Raw genomic sequence first — 17,306 nt, 5'->3', positions numbered from 1 at the left:
TGAGCTTTCCTAAAACACAAACAAACATTATCCCCTCTTAAGGATACGTCAACTCCTTCTACTACAGGTGAGTAAGTCTCCAAAGGTCGAGCATCAGGTAGATTGCGTAGTGACGTCGTCCACTTAAAAAACACAAACCAACAGGAATAGTTTAGCCGAACTACGGCAACTCTGATTCTCATGTCCAGATGAGATACGTAGGCACGAGATGCGATGTCTTGCCGAGTTTGACTAACAACTAACACTAATTCTTTTCTCTCGCCCTCGTTGCGATTGAGACCTTCCCCTTCTCTTGCCCTAGTTGCAATCGAGACCTTTCTTCTGCCTGTGTCTTCGTTTTGTGTTGTTGTGTGCTTGGAAGCTGATGTAAGTCCATCGATTGGCATTCAGGCTCCACGTTTGCCTCCTTGTGTGTGTTTTGGTTCGGATGCTGATGTAAGCCCAGTGATTGGCATTCAGGCTCCACGTTTGCCTTTGCCTGTGTTTGCTTGTGTGCGTGTTAGCCGAGCTACGAATGCTCTGATTCTCCTTCGTCCAAAGGAGATACGTATGCATAGGATGCGACATCCTAGCGAGCATGTGTCGTTTTCCCCAGTCCGAACTACTTAGACTCTGATGTCTATGCTTGATAGACTAAGTAGGCCCAGGATGCGATATCCTGCCGAGTCAGTTTCAGTCTGTTTTCTTATGTCTCCTTCAGCCAGTGTGTGTGTGTGTGTGAGCAGCGTTTTTTAGCAACCATTTTCCTTCCTATTGTGCGTGGATCCCGTCGAGTACGACGGATGCGTAGGGGTGCTGATACCTTCCCTTCGCATAACCGACTCCCGATCCCATTCTCTTTGGTCGCGAGACCATGTCTTTTCAAGGTTTACTCTGAGCGTTTCCTTTCCCTCTTTTGGGATAAATAACGCACGGTGGCGGCTCTGTTGTTCTTGTTTTCCCGCCGGTTTTTCGCGTAATGCGACAATATGTTTTAGGATCATCTTCTACTTGAAGAATAATAGGAATTTTATGAACATCATTCTTGCTATTTCCTTCAACTAAATAAAGAGAAATGAGTTGAGAATTGATTTCATATGGTCCTAGATCCTTAGTTTTTTGTGCCCTTTTGCTTCTCCTTGGTTCTGATTGTGTTTCAACAATTCGTGTCGAATCTTTGTCACAAGATTCTTCAATTGTGGGATTTTCAGGTCCCTTATCCTTTGTGATGAGATTTTCAAAGAATTCCACATCTCTGGATTCAACGATTACATTAGACTCTAGATTTAGAAGTCTGTATGCTTTGTTATTTGATGCATATCCTATGAAGGCACATATGATTCCTCGAGGGGCCAATTTTGTCCTTTTGGGATCCATGTTCTTGTAATAAGCCACACACCCCCACACTCTGAAATAACCAATACTTGGTGGTCTTCCTTTCCGTTTCTCATATGGAGAAATACCAGTTGTTTTTAAAGATATCCTGTTCATTATGTGACATGCGGACAATAGTGCTTCACCCCATAAATTAAATGGTAATTCTGAATGCATTAACATAGCATTTATCATCTCTTGATATGCTCTATTTTTTCTTTCGGCCATGCCATTTTGTTGTGGTGTGCGGGGCGCAGAACATTCGTGTATGATGCCATATTCTTCACAATATGCATCAAATTCTGCTGAGAAATATTATCCGCCTCTATCGCTCCTAATTACTTTTATAGTTGTACTTAATTGATTTTCTACTTCTGCTTTATATGTCTTAAAGGCATTTAAAGCATCATCTTTATGCTTTAAGAGATATACATGTGTGAACCTAGAGCAATCATCGATAAACGTTATAAAATAACGGTTTCCCCCACGGGTCAACATACCATTAAATTCACACAAATCAGAGTGCACAAGATCTAGCACGTTTGTTTTTCTTTCAACACTTTTGAAAGGTTTCTTTATCATTTTTGATTTAACACATATTTCACATTTTCTGAAATCATGAATGTTGCATGATATCAAATCGGATTTAATTAGTCTATTCATAGTACTAATACCAATATGTGCCAATCTAGAGTGCCATAAGGAAATAGGTTCAAGCATATAAGCAGAATTAGAAATTTCATTAATAATATTGTCGGTAGTACAAAGTTTGATCATTCCTTCAGCGGAATATCCTTTTCCTACAAATATACCATTACGGGTCAATATTAATTTGCCCGATTCATATACAGATTTAATACCCGGTTTTCCCAATAAGTCCCCACTAACAAGATTTCTATTCATATCAGGAACATGAAGCACATTAACAAGAGTGACTTTCTTTCCGGAAGTGAAGTTGAGTTTGACGGATCCTGCTCCAACGACTTTAGATCGCACTTCATTTCCCATTTGCACTTCTTGTCCATCATTGACTTCGGTATAGGTTTTGAATGTTGTTTTATCATAAGATACATGCAGAGCTGCACATGTGTCATACCACCATCCTTGCACTTTGCCTTTGATTGCCATAATTTCGCTTACCGTAGCGATTATGTCGTCATCGGCATGAACATCATTGACCTCATTTTTGGACTTATTGTTCCTGCAATCTCGAGCATAATGTCCGGGTTTGCCACATTCATAACAACCATTTTTAGTACCTTTTGGTCCGCCAGAATTTTTGAACTTGTTGTGTTCTTTCCTTGGGCCGAGATGGTTTTTCATGCCATCATATTTTTTCTTTCCTTTAGCGGCAACAACATTTGCTTTAGCAAATCCAACAGACTCAGTTTTTTCTCGATCCTTCGTTTCCTCCTCGATACGAAGGTGTTTCTGAAGTTTCTCCAAAGAAAAGTCCTCAGAACTATGCAGCAATTTCTTTCTGTATCCTTTCCACGAAGGTGGCAATTTTGCTATTATTGCACCGACTTGGAATGCTTCAGGAATGTCAATTTTCAAGGCTTTTATTTTATTCACGAGAACCTGTAACTCGTGTACTTGTGCAAGAATCGACTTGGAATCCAACATCTTAAAATCAAAGTATTTAGATATTAAAAACTTTTTCGTACCTTCTTCTTCGGCCTTGAATTTGAATTCGAGTGCGTTCCAGATTTCCTTTACGGATGCAGTATTGGTGTAGAGATCATAGAGACGATCAGATAATGTGTTCAAGATGTGTCCACGACAAAGCAGTTCATCTTCTTTTCGTTTCCTTCTCTCCTTTTTTACTTCATCAGTGTCATTCTCAGTTGGTTCTGGAATTGCCTCCAGATCAGGATCCAAGACATATTGAATTTTCAGGGCGGTCAGGAGAAATGTCATTTTATCTTGCCAGCGGGTATAGTTTGTTCCATCGAAACGATCTAACTTAACAAGGTCCTGATTCATCAGTTTGATGCTTGAAACAGAAGCGTCGGTGGCCATGATTTGAGATACTATAAGACTGTTAGAGTTTCAGAAAGATTAAAGGGATCCAGGCTTGAATCGTGAACGCAACACTTTCCTTATAGTATTTCAAGCACTCTCGATTGTCTTAGAGTTCTGATGCAGGAATACCCAGGATAATTCAGCCTTATCGAGTTTGCGCAAGTCCGGCGAAAACCCGAATGTAGCGAAGAGCGTCTGGAATTATTTAGAGGATTTTCGGATTTTGTGTGTTTTATTCTGAATCCGGATTTATGCTTTTATAGGCCATATTGATATTGTTTCACAAGGTAGCGACCCTTGGTGAAGCAATGTCCTTTTCCAATAATCATAATGGTTGGCCTACAGCATGTTTCACCAACAGTTGCATGGTTTCGCCTTTGTAACATCTCACGAAGAGTTACAATCTCCGAATTCAAAATTCAAAATTCAAAATTCAAAATTCAAAATTCAAAATTCAAAATTTATGAAGAGTTATCTCATGCATTTATTAACATTAACTCACTTCCACCATTTTTTATTTTGGAACACACTTGTATTTAATAAATTACAACAGTAGTCGGCTTCAAAGTTCCATTCAGAAAAAGTACATTTAAGATGTTGATATTAAACATCAATAATAGTAGCCTCATGCTCTAGTAAACACTACACCAAAAATATATTTGGTTTGATCCTATAATAAAAGATCAAGTTGTTGAGGATCTATTTGCTTGTAAATATGAAGATAATGATCCTGATGTTGTTGACTGTCTTAGTGTTTCGGCGACGACAACACTGATACTTGTTGAAGTCGGTGGTATTATCTTTTCAACTCTTCGATGAAGGTGATTGAGTTGAATATACACTACTACAAATAACTCTATTTCATTTCAGACACGAATAAGATGTAACCTCGGTTACACATGCGAGGTAACAAAGGGCGACATGAAAACCTGTCACTTTACCCCTTGGTTTTTGAATAACTGAGGGAAAAAGTGGCATTGGTCATGAGTATGATCTCCAACAACAATAATTATTGGATTTTCAAAACCGTGCTACTTTTTACCTAAATTTTAAAGAATAATCGAGGGGTATAGTCATATTTACAAAATTTTAGGTTTAATATGTTTTTTTGTTTTAATATGCAAAGCGTTAAATTTGTTGACAAATTTTAAATGCATCATCATCAACAACAACACTAATAACAACAACAAACACAAAATCAATAGAATGCTTAAACACTAAATCTCAAAAACAAAAACAACAAAAACAACAACAACAACAACAATAATAACAACAATAAGAAAATTCATGGAATATTTAAACATTTAATCTCAACAACAACAATAATAAACAACAACTGAAGGTGAGAAAAACAAGAAAGGGGGGTTTGAATTGTTTGGAAAATAAGCGCTTTTTCAAAAAGAAAACCACACAATGATTTTATACTGGTTCGCTTATAACACAAAGCTACTCCAGTCCACCCGGCCAAGGTGATTTCGCCTTCAACAAGGACTTAATCCACTAATCTTGAAAGATTACAAACAACGTCTAAGAGAAAGATCTCTTAGTCCTCTCAAGTATACAGACTACACAGAGTCACTTGAGGAAATAAACAAACAATAGATAAAAGATTTATGTAATCTAGAGTGCTTCTAAGATAAGCAAGTATTACAATAGTAAGAACAAAGTGATTCACGTTATAAGCAAAAGCTTCGTGAAGATTTAGAGAGCAAGAGTGTTTTCTTGAGCGTTGATGTTTCAGTATAATTTTTCCTTGTATGTGTTGTATGTGAATGTTGATTTGCAGTCCTTTATATAGATCAGTGAGGTAGTAGTTGAAACTGATGAGTAATAAGATGAATTTACGCCATAACATAAATAGCTTTTGCAGGATAACTTTCTCTCCTTGAAATGACTACTTACCACATATAGTATCTTCTTTATTGAAATTGGAGATTAACGTCTCTTTCTCTATTAGGAAATCCATTTGCAAATCTTTACTTGACTTTAACGTTACTCTTCCATGATTAGCAATTCCATGATCAGAGTCTTCGCTTTTCTGGAGATCTTGGAATCTTGCTTCTGATGTTGATCTCTTTTGAGTTCTGATGGATTCTTCAGATATCGCTGATAAGTTCTGAAGTTTAGAGATAGCGTTGATCAGAGTCAGAACTTCTAGAGCTTACTTCTTGTTCAGATGCTTCTGATACTTTGCTGTTTTGCTCAGAGTTAGACTTTCTTGAACGTGTTTCTACTTCAGATGCTTCTTATCTTCTGATAATTTGTATCTGATCTGGTTCTGTATCTGATGACATCATCAGATCTCTTCCTTCTTTCTTTAGAGCCCTACAGACTTAGAAACTTTTTGTTAGGGTGCCATTTTTGGTTTCATCCTTTGTTATCATCAAAATCAGGAATCTGTTGTAGAACAATTTTTGTTCTTACAATCTCCCCCTTTTTGATGATGACAAAACAAACTTTAATTAGCAGATGAAACATGAATAATATCAGATCAGATAGATAAGAGCTCCCCCTGAGATAGTGCTAGGGAGTTCAGAAGTTCTTACCAGAGCTTCCAAGCAATGAGGTTTCTGAAACTTTCTACAATTTCTTAAGTCCAAGTTAGATAATTTTATTTTTAAGAAAAATATGTTGCAGAGTGTTTAAGGTATTTAGACAATATTTTCATCAGAGCTATTAATGACTTCTCCCCCTTTTTGTCAGAATCAAAAAGACATAGCAAAAATAAATAAATAAAGAGAAAAACAATGTATTCAGATAAAAGCACAAAGGCAACAAGAACATGAAAACATCAGAGAGCAAAAAACAAAACAACAGGCAAACAAAAATCCTAAGTGTCTAGGGGTTCGGAGGCGGAGGCATTCTCTGAAGCAACATAGCAAGCATGTTCTGGATGTTGTCGTTGACAGTATCTTGCTTGTCCATTCTGGCCCGGAGTTCATTCTGATCTTGCTTAAGTTCTTTCAGAGTCTGAAGAACCATAGGGATAACAGAAGAGGACTCCCCCAGAGTCAGAGCCTGCTGTGCTTCAGCAGCAGCCTGTGCTTCAGCTTCAGCAGCAGCTTGTGCTTCTGCATCCGCCAGAGCCTTAGCTTCAGCTTCCTTTATCCTTAGGATTTCAGCTTCCCTTGCTCTTTCTTCTTCCAGTCTTCTTGCTTCCTCTTCAGCTTCTCTAGCTAGTCTCTCTTCTTCTAGCCTTCTGGCTTCAGCTTCTCTTGCTAATCTCTCTTGGAGTCTTGCCTCAGCATCTCTGATGTAGCCATTTCTGACTTGTTTAGAGATATTCTTCAGTCTAAAAGCCTCAGAGGTCATCCAGCCAATGACTCTGTTCCAGTGTGTCCTTACAGAGTCAGGATCATCACTGACTTCAGAGTTAGTGGTCAGAGACTTGACCTTTTGTACTGAAGCCCCTGCTACCAGCATGATGGCTTCCTCAAGGGTAGGTACAGAAAGGTTTGGTTCAGAGGTTTGAGGTGAAGATGTTGGAGGGCTGAGATTTAATGTGAGAGGTTCAGATTCTGCTTCAGGTTCAGATCTTTGGGGTGAAGCGTAAAGAGGGTTTAAGTCTAAAGGTTCAGTTTCAGTTTCTGATTCAGGTGCAGCAGAGGTGTTTGGTGGGTTGATATCAGAGGTGGGAAGGTCAGAGGGTTGGTCTTCAGAAGGTTGGTTTTCAGAAGGTTGGTTTTCAGAAGGGATGGTGGTTGTTTGTTGTGGTGGAGAAGTTATTTCAGGTTCTGTTGGTTGTTGTGAAGCGAGGTTTTGAGCATAAATTTGGGCTAGGGTTGGAGAGTTAGGGTCTGAGAGTTCTGGGTCAGAAGAAATGTTGAAGTATGGTGGTGAATCTGGGGCTGTGGAAGATGAAAAAGAAGTGCTTTGGTTTATTTGTTCAGGTTCAGAAGGAGGTATGAATGTACAGGCGATATTTAAAATTGGTGAAGGTGGGATTTCAGAGGTTGTAAAAATAGGTGGTGTTGGGAGAGGATTAGAGGAAGGGGTAGAGGAAACCATCAGAGGGTCAGAGGAAATAGGAGGAACAGACGTACCAGTAGAAATTATCAGAGGAGCTGGAGATCTGCTTCCAGAAGATTCTCCAAGTCTGGCCTTCTTTGCCTGTGATATTATCTTCTTCTCAGAGAGACCTCTCTTGTACCTGACGAAGTCTTCTTCTGAATCTAGACAATCGTCGAGGCTGAAGTCAGATATGTCAACACCTTCATCCAGCAGACGCTGAAGATAGATAGCAACCGCATCTCTGGGTTCATCCTTGAAGAACCTTGCAAGACCATGAGGCAGCTTCCTCTCTGATCTTTCAACGAATCCCAGGATGTGTCCAGAGTGGGTCTGACTTGAATCTTCTTGATTATTCCCATACTCTTGAGATTTCTGGCGTTCAGAGGCTTCCCAGTATCTATTTCCAGATCATCCATCAGTTTGGTCTTTTCCAGATGATCTACCAGTCCATTCTCGATGAAAACATCAGATAATAATCTTCCCAGAGGGATGTAGGATCTGGGCTTCATGTTGTTTCTGGTTTCCCTTACAGAATCTCTGAGATATCTGAAGAGAAGTGCAGGAAGGCAGATCTTCACACCCTTCTGAATGCAATACAGAATGCATTTCTGATCTGCATTGATGTAATCAGAAGAGTTTGATGCTGGGCGGTGGTGAATAGTTCCCAGAATGATCTTCAGCCACACTCTGAGGTTCTGATGCAGCTCTTTGTTCTTTGAAGGATTTCCTTCAGTGTTGGATTTGAAGATGGTTGGATTGATTACATCAGTAATGCGCTTTGACCTAGGAGGGATGTTGTAAATCCTTTTTCCTCCATCTCTCTCCATGTTCAGTAAAGAAGCAATTGACTCTTCAGTAATTACTATCTTTACTCCCAAAACAAAGGAGACGATGAAATGGTCATCAGCATCTGCAAATCTCCAGAACTCCTTGATGAGAAGTGGGTAAACAGGACCACTAAGCCTTTGGAAGTAGTTTTCCCACCCTTGTTGACGAAGTTCTTCAGTAAGATCAACGCCATTTCTCCTCAAGTTGTCGAAATCTACTAGCGTTTCACACAACACTTCCAGTCCTTCAAAAGGGGTTGATAGGTTAATATGGGGTTCACGGTCAAGAACATGGGGTTCCTTGTAAACAGGGGTGATGGAGACGCCTGTAACCGTTGGAGTTAGAATGCTTGAAGTTTGAGCAGTAGAGCTTGATTCCATTTGTTGTGAAAAGTTGAAAACTTGTTGTTGTTGAGCGTCCATGGTGAAGAAGAAGATGAAGATTGATGAAGATGAAGAGCTTTCAGAGAATGCTTCAGAGAGGTTTAGGGTTTTAGAGTGAGTGAGAGTGATAAATGTGTGAAATGTGAGAAAAGTGTTTAAATACTCTAAGTAAAACACATGCAAAACGACACATCAAAATGCGTTAGCACAAAGCTCAAGTTTGCACGCTTGGGGGAGAAATGATTAAGGCTAATAAATGAATGTCTAATCCCAACAGTACACACTGCTCGAGGAGATTTCAAACGTCTGTCCTTTGAATTTCTTTTGAAAGCTGTCTAGAAGTTCTAAGGTTAGACGCTCAGTGCTCCACGTGTTGATGTATCTGATCTTCAGGAATACCAAAAGATTGGTTCCTGGAGATTTCTAACTCAGATATCTTCTTAACTGGTAGAAGTATCAGAGTCAGAGGCAGAAGTATATTTGTTTTTATCAGAGTCTCATTTTACATTTTCAGAGCCATACTTCACTCAGGGCAATTTTTAATGTTCAGATGTTCTAAGATAAAAAGAAATCTATCTTCAGCTAGAGGCTTAGTAAAGATATTTGCCCATTGATGTTCTGTATCAATGAACTTCAATGTTACTATCCCTTTCTGAACATAGTCTCTGATAAAATGATGTTTTATTTCAATGTGTTTGGCTCTGGAATGTAGAATGGGATTCTTACTTAAACAAATAGCACCAGTATTATCACAAAAGATAGGAATGTTACTCTCAAAGATTTGCAGATCTTCTAACTGATGCTTCATCCAGAGCATCTGAGTTGTGCACAGTGACGCTGAGATGTATTCTGCTTCTGCAGTTGATAGAGCGATAGTTGACTGTCTTTTGCTAGCCCAGGATATCAGATTATTTCCCAGAAGCTGGCAATTTCCAGAAGTGCTTTTTCGTTCTATTCTATCTCCTGCATAATCTGCATCACAGTAACCCGAGAGTCTATACTCTGATGTTTTCTTATACATCAGGCCCAGGTTAAGAGTTCCTTTCAAATACTTAAGAATTCTCTTAACTGCTGTTAAATGAGATTCTCTAGGATCTGACTGGAATCTGGCACAAAGACAGACACTAAAGAGAATATCAGGACGAGTAGCAGTCAGATAGAGAAGAGAGCCTATCATACCTCGATAGAGCTTCTGACAAACCTTGTTGCTTACCTCTTCCTTTTCAAGAATGCAAGTTGGGTGCATGGGAGTTTTTGCAGAGTTGCATTCAGTCATGTCAAACTTCTTCAGAACATCTTTAATATATTTACTTTGATGGATGTACGTGACTTCTGAAGTTTGATTAATTTGAATTCCCAGAAAGAACTTTAGTTCTTGCATTAAACTCATTTCAAATTCTGCCTGCATTAACTTAGAAAATTCTTGGCAAACAGAGATATTAGCAGAACCAAAAATAATATCATCAACGTAAATCTGGCATATCATGAGATCATTATTAAGGTTCTTACAGAAGAGTGTGGAATCAACTTTCCCTCTGATAAAATTTTGTTCCAGAAGAAAATTGCTTAAACGTTCATACCAAGCTTTGGGAGCTTGTTTAAGTCCATATAAAGATTTTTTAAGTTTAAAAACATGTTCTGGAAAGTTTGAATTTTCAAAACCTGGAGGTTGATTGACATACACTTCTTCTGAAATATAACCATTAAGGAATGCACTCTTGACATCCATTTGATATAATTTGATAGAGTGATTAATAGCAAAAGATACAAGAAGACGAATAGATTCTAACCTCGCGACTGGAGAAAAGGTTTCATTATAGTCAATACCTTCTTGTTGACTGTAACCTTGAGCTACCAGTCGAGCTTTGTTTCTGACAACTTCTCCTTTCTCGTTCAGCTTGTTTCTGAAAACCCATCTGGTTCCAATGACATGAGTGCCTCTGGGTTTAGGAACGAGATCCCAGACATCATTCTTTGAGAATTGATCTAATTCTTCTTGCATGGCTGAAACCCAGTCGTTATCCTGAAGTGCTTCATCACAAGACATAGGCTCAATCAGAGACACTAGTCCCAAAGGAGTATCTTCAGAGGTCCTGAAGGTAGATCTGGTTCTGACAGGTTCGTCCTTGTTTCCCAGAATCAAATCTTCAGAAACGTTGACACGACTTTTAACTTTCTTTGGGATTTCTGGAGATTTAATTTCTTCAGAGTTCTGAGTGACAGTTGCTTCTTGAGTTTTATCAGATTCTACAAGAGTGATTTCTAAATCTGCAAACTTTTCAACTAGCTTTGACTTTTCAGGGTCAAGCTTATCATCAAATCTGACATGAATTGATTCTTCCACAATTTTGGTTTCTGTGTTGTATACTCTGTAGCCTTTAGAGCGTTATGAGTATCCTAACATAATACCTTTCTGTGCTTTGGAATCAAACTTGTTCAGATGTTCTTTAGTATTTAAGATAAAGCAAGAACATCCAAAAGGATGAAAATATGAAATGTTTGGTTTTCTTCCTTTACACAGTTCATAGGGAGTCTTTTCCAGAATGGGTCTTATAGAGATTCTATTCTGAATGTAACACGCTGTATTTACAGCCTCTGCCTAAAAGTGCTTTGCCACATTAGTTTCATTGATCATGGTTCTAGCCATCTCTTGGAGTGTCCTATTCTTTCTCTCTACAACTCCATTTTGTTGTGGAGTTCTAGGACAGGAGAAATCATGGGATATTCCATTAGAGTCAAATAATTCCTCAAAATCTTTGTTTTCAAATTCCCCACCATGATCACTTCTGACTCTAACAATTTTAGAGTCAAATTCTTTTTGCACTTTGGAACAGAAACTGGTGAATACAGAGTGAGACTCACTCTTGTGCTTTAGGAATTTCACCCATGTCCAGCGGCTGTAATCATCAACAATTACTAGTCCATATTTCTTTCCATTGACTGATGCTGTTTTCACAGGACCAAATAAGTCAATGTGAAGAAGTTCCAGAGGCTTAGAGGTAGAAACAACATTTTTCTTTTTAAAGGATGTTTTTGAAAATTTTCCTTTCTGACATGCTTCACACAGAGCATCTGAAGAAAACTTCAGTTTAGGTAGGCCTCTGACTAACTCGAGTTTATTTAGCTGAGAAAGTTTCCTCATGCTAATGTGGCCCAAGCGTCTATGCCATACCCATTGCTCTTCGTGAACTGACATCAGACATTTAACATTTTGTTCTTTTAAATCAGAAAGATTAATTTTATAAATGTTGTTTTTCCTCTTGCCTGTGAAAAGGACAGAGCCATCGTTCTGATTAATGGCTTTACATGTTTTTTGATTAAAGATTACATCATAACCATTATCACTTAATTGACTTATGGATAACAAGTTATGCATTAATCCTTCTACATAAAGAACATCAGATATAGAGGGAAGAGTACCATTACCAATAGTTCCGGAGCCTCTGATCCTTCCTTTCTGATCTCCTCCGAAGCCTACAAATCCAGCGTCTTTAAGTTCCAGACTTTGGAACATAGACTTTCTTCCCGTCATGTGTCGCGAGCATCCAGAGTCCAGGTACCATGACTGGTGTCTGAACTTTGCTGCATAGGATATCTGCAACATACACTATCTTATCTTTTGGTACCCAGAATCTCTTGGGTCCTTTCAGATTAGTTTTCCCAGAGTTTCTTATAACTTTGGGTTTTCTAGCATTTTTAAATTTTTGTTCTTGTGTGTGTGTGTAATGATATGAAAAGGGAGATTTAAGTTGGTCACTGGTAGAAGTTTTATCTTCCTTAGGATCATACCCAATTCCCTTTTTATTGTTCTGACTGACTCCATAAATCATGGATGCCATAATACTCCTATCTATCCCATTTTTCAGAAATTCTTGAAAGGCTTCTTCGTATTTATAAATTATTTTATTTGAAGTTTGTGGTGCTTGAGACAACGCTTCTTCTAATTCTAAGCTTTTTCTCTTTGTTCCATCTCTTTCTAATGTTAAAGATCTAATCGTATCTTCACGTGCTAGAATTGTCATCTCAAGTTCACTACATTCTTCAAATTTTGCTTTAAGACAGCCTTTAATGTTTTTAAACTTTTGTTTTAATTTCTGATATGAGCTAAGAGTTTCTGACAAACAAGATTCTAGATCAGATCGAGAAAGTTCAGAAAATACCTCTTCAGATTCTTCATCTGAGCTACTCCTGGATGTGGTAGCCATAAGTGCCATATTGGCCTGTTCATCAGAGTCAGATTCAGATGATCCAGATTCACTATCATCCCAGGTAGCCATCAGTCCTTTCTTTGTCCTGAAGGTATTTTTCTTGAAGCTTTCTTTTCTAGAGTTGTCTTTCTTTAGCTTGGGGCATTCATTCCTGTAATGACCTGTTTCTTTACATTCATAACAGGTAATATCTTTGTTAGATTTACCTTTTGAAGTTGATTCTGATCGATCCCCTCTGGGTCTTGGTCTTCTAAAGTTGTTGTTCCTCTTTTTCTAGAGTTGCTTAACTCTTCTGGTTAGTAGGGACAATTCTTCTTCATCATCAGAATCTTCTGGTTCAGAGTCGTCAGCATCTTCAGTTTCTGCCTGGAGAGCTTTGGTTCTATCAGGTTTGCGTCTTTCAGGTCTGGACTTCAATTACAGACTTGTTCCTTTTCTGAGGCTCATCTTCCTCTAGTTCTATCTCATGGCTTCTGAGGGAACTGACAAGTTCTTCAAGACTTATATTGTTCAGATCCTTTGACAGCTTTAGAGCAGTAACCATGGGTCTCCATTTCTTTGGCAGACTTCTGACTATCTTTTTGACATGGTCTGCAGTTGTGTATCCTTTGTCTAGAACCTTGAGACCTGCAATCAGAGTTTGGAATCTAGAGAACATTGCCTCTATGGCTTCATCATCTTCCATTTTGAAGGCTTCATATTTCTGGATAAGCGCCAGAGCCTTTGTCTCTTTGACTTGAGAATTTCCTTCATGAGTCATCCTTAGAGAGTCAAGTATGTCTTTGGCTGTTTCTCTGTTGGTGATCTTTTCATACTCGTTGTAAGATATAGCATTTAGGAGTATGGTTCTGGCCTTGTGATGATTCTTGAAAACTCGTTTCTGATCATCTGACATCTTACTTCTGGGAACTTCAGCTCCATCTTCTAAGACTGGAGGTGTGTATCCATCTGTGACAATGTCCCAGAGGTCAGCATCATAACCCAGAAAGAAACTTTCAATTCTATCTTTCCAGTAGTCAAACTTCTCTCCATCAAAAACAGGAGGCTTAACATTGTAACTATCTTTTTCATTTGAGTGGGCCATAGTTTTTCTCGTACTGGATCTCTCTACACTGTTAAGTGTTTGATTAGAAAATCAATAACAGAGCCTGCGCTCTGATACCAATTGAAGGTGAGAAAAACAAGAAAGGGGGGTTTGAATTGTTTGGAAAATAAGCGCTTTTTCAAAAAGAAAACCACACAATGATTTTATACTGGTTCGCTTATAACACAAAGCTACTCCAATCCACCCGGCCAAGGTGATTTCGCCTTCAACAAGGACTTAATCCACTAATCTTGAAAGATTACAAACAACGTCTAAGAGAAAGATCTCTTAGTCCTCTCAAGTATACAGACTACACAGAGTCACTTGAGGAAATAAACAAACAATAGATAAAAGATTTATGTAATCTAGAGTGCTTCTAAGATAAGCAAGTATTACAATAGTAAGAACAAAGTGATTCACGTTATAAGCAAAAGCTTCGTGAAGATTTAGAGAGCAAGAGTGTTTTCTTGAGCGTTGATGTTTCAGTATAATTTTTCCTTGTATGTGTTGTATGTGAATGTTGATTTGCAGTCCTTTATATAGATCAGTGAGGTAGTAGTTGAAACTGATGAGTAATAAGATGAATTTACGCCATAACATAAATAGCTTTTGCAGGATAACTTTCTCTCCTTGAAATGACTACTTACCACATATAGTATCTTCTTTATTGAAATTGGAGATTAACGTCTCTTTCTCTATTAGGAAATCCATTTGCAAATCTTTACTTGACTTTAACGTTACTCTTCCATGATTAGCAATTCCATGATCAGAGTCTTCGCTTTTCTGGAGATCTTGGAATCTTGCTTCTGATGTTGATCTCTTTTGAGTTCTGATGGATTCTTCAGATAGCGCTGATAAGTTCTGAAGTTTAGAGATAGCGTTGATCAGAGTCAGAACTTCTAGAGCTTACTTCTTGTTCAGATGCTTCTGATACTTTGCTGTTTTGCTCAGAGTTAGACTTTCTTGAACGTGTTTCTACTTCAGATGCTTCTTATCTTCTGATAATTTGTATCTGATCTGGTTCTGTATCTGATGACATCATCAGATCTCTTCCTTCTTTCTTTAGAACCCTGCACACTTAGAAACTTTTTGTTAGGGTGCCATTTTTGGTTTCATCCTTTGTTATCATCAAAATCAGGAATCTGTTGTAGAACAATTTTTGTTCTTACAACAACAAATAAACAAAATCAATAGAATCGTTAAATACTAAATTTCAATAACAACAACAACAATAATATTAAACATTTTACTTGATACAACTACAACTAACATTAATAAATTACTTTCATGTTTTCCTAACTAACATTAAATATTATTAACAAGAAATTACAAGAGAAAAGATTAAGTTAAGAAATCAATCTTGAAATATTTTCCTGCTTTGTTTTTAATTATCATTGTTTTCAACATGTTAAGTTTAAATTTCAGCACTTTGCATCCAAGATGTATAGTTGTGGCATTCATATTTTAGTTGACTAGTGAGAGTTTCACGCGGATCACTAATGCTTTATTTGGATTGATGATTTGGAAATGTCTTAACTATTGTTAGTTTATAAATGGACGATAAAGATTTGTTACTTGATTTTTTAATCAAATTGGTCATAAATAAATTTTAAAAAAATATGATACTTTTACCCTTTGGTTTTTAGCTTAACAGAGGTAATAGGTGATGAAAAAAATTAATTTTTAAAAGGTGATAAAGTATAGTTGATGGGAATCGAACACCTTTCCTCTAAATAGTTTACCCCTCGGTGTAGCACCTCAAATTTGCACCTCCCATTTTGTACATTCATTTTCATTTTAGGTCATTTACATTAGCATCGTCCACTGCATAGCATTGCATTGTCCATTGCCTAGTGCAAGTCATCACTCAAGACTGGTCAGGAGATCCAGTTGTGCAAGCAAGCAAGTGCATTTCCTATTGAAGCAAAGCCCTAGGGTTGGTTCAAGGAGTTCATATGACTTAGGGATCATTTTGAAGTGGTTTGGCCAAAGGTTGGATGCTCAAAGCTCATCAGTCATTGCACAATGCATCTGAAACCCTAGAAAGTCAACAAAAGTCAACAGTCAATGCAATCATGGATTTGAAGGTGGGAGATGGTTAGAGAGGCCTCATTCATGTCCATACAAGTCTCATTTGACATTTCAAACATCAACAATGAAGAATTTGAGGTCAGATGAAAAGTTTCCAAAAATAGTAAGTGACCTGTAATTCGAAACTGCCAAAAATGGAAAGGTCTTCTCCTCAAGTTTACATCATCAAGAAAGCTTCAAATGAAATTTTTTCCAACATGAAAGTTGAAGATCCTGTTCTCCCATTTTAAAAAGTCCAAGAACATGAATTTTCCATGTATGGTTGAGAAGATATGGATCAATCCTTGTCAAATGAATTTGAACTTCACAAGTGCATAACTTTTGAACCAAAAGGCCAAATGAGATGGTTTTTTTTGGAACATTTCTCTCTTGATCTTTACTATCCAATTCATGCATCACATACCATGCATTTCCATTACAAATTTTTTGGATTTTCCATTTGAATTTTGGAGGGAAATTCCAAATTCAAAAACTATGCATTGTTTTCACTTCCAATCATGTGCATTTGGCTCAAAACAGGTTTTGCAAGTGAATTAGTACAAAAATCGTGCACTGTAGCATCCATTTCATGCACATGAGGTGAATTTGCAAATTGGCCAAAACACTTGGTTTTCATTAATCCCTTTGCATTTGCCTAATTGTGATTAGCATACATCATTAGCAGCTCAAATATATAGCATAATCATAACAGAAATTGGATTAACAGCTCATAATTTCCAGATCTGAAACTTTTTTCCACTTTGCTCTCAAACTTTTTCTTCAGTTTTCTTCATACTTATTGCTATTTCCTCGATTGAATCATCATCCACAATCATAATTGAGCTGGATTGAAGCAAGGTTTCAAGGTTTTCATGCAGAATTGAGGACTGTTGAAGCATATACTCATCAATGGCAGTTGAAGATTTGAGCAGTATCAAGCGCGATTGAGCACTAATTCTTCATCCTTTCAATCATATGAGAGCTTAGGATCATCTGTTTCTGCATTGCCAAGCCTAGATCCATCAAATTCAGTTCTGTAGCTTCAAAAAGGTTAGAAATCGCGTGCTCTAATTCTTGAAATTGTGATATGCATGTTGTAGATCTTTCATCACTGATTGCACTGAGCTTTGTATCATGGATTTTCATTAAGAAATGAGCAAGTTATGGTAGATCTAAGTTTGGCACTTAAATGTTCTTGCATGCGAATCTTTTGATATAGTTTGATTTAGCAAAATCCAAGCCTAGCATGTTAATGTATGTTGAAAGACGAGTGCAATGGTGTATTGGTTTTGAATTTCTGTGCATAAATTGTTCTTGACCTGGAAATTATGAAGAACATGAAGA

Source organism: Lathyrus oleraceus, chromosome 1, assembly GCF_024323335.1.
Source record: "Lathyrus oleraceus cultivar Zhongwan6 chromosome 1, CAAS_Psat_ZW6_1.0, whole genome shotgun sequence".
Taxonomy (NCBI): domain Eukaryota; kingdom Viridiplantae; phylum Streptophyta; class Magnoliopsida; order Fabales; family Fabaceae; genus Lathyrus; species Lathyrus oleraceus.
This window is presented reverse-complemented; position numbering follows the sequence as displayed.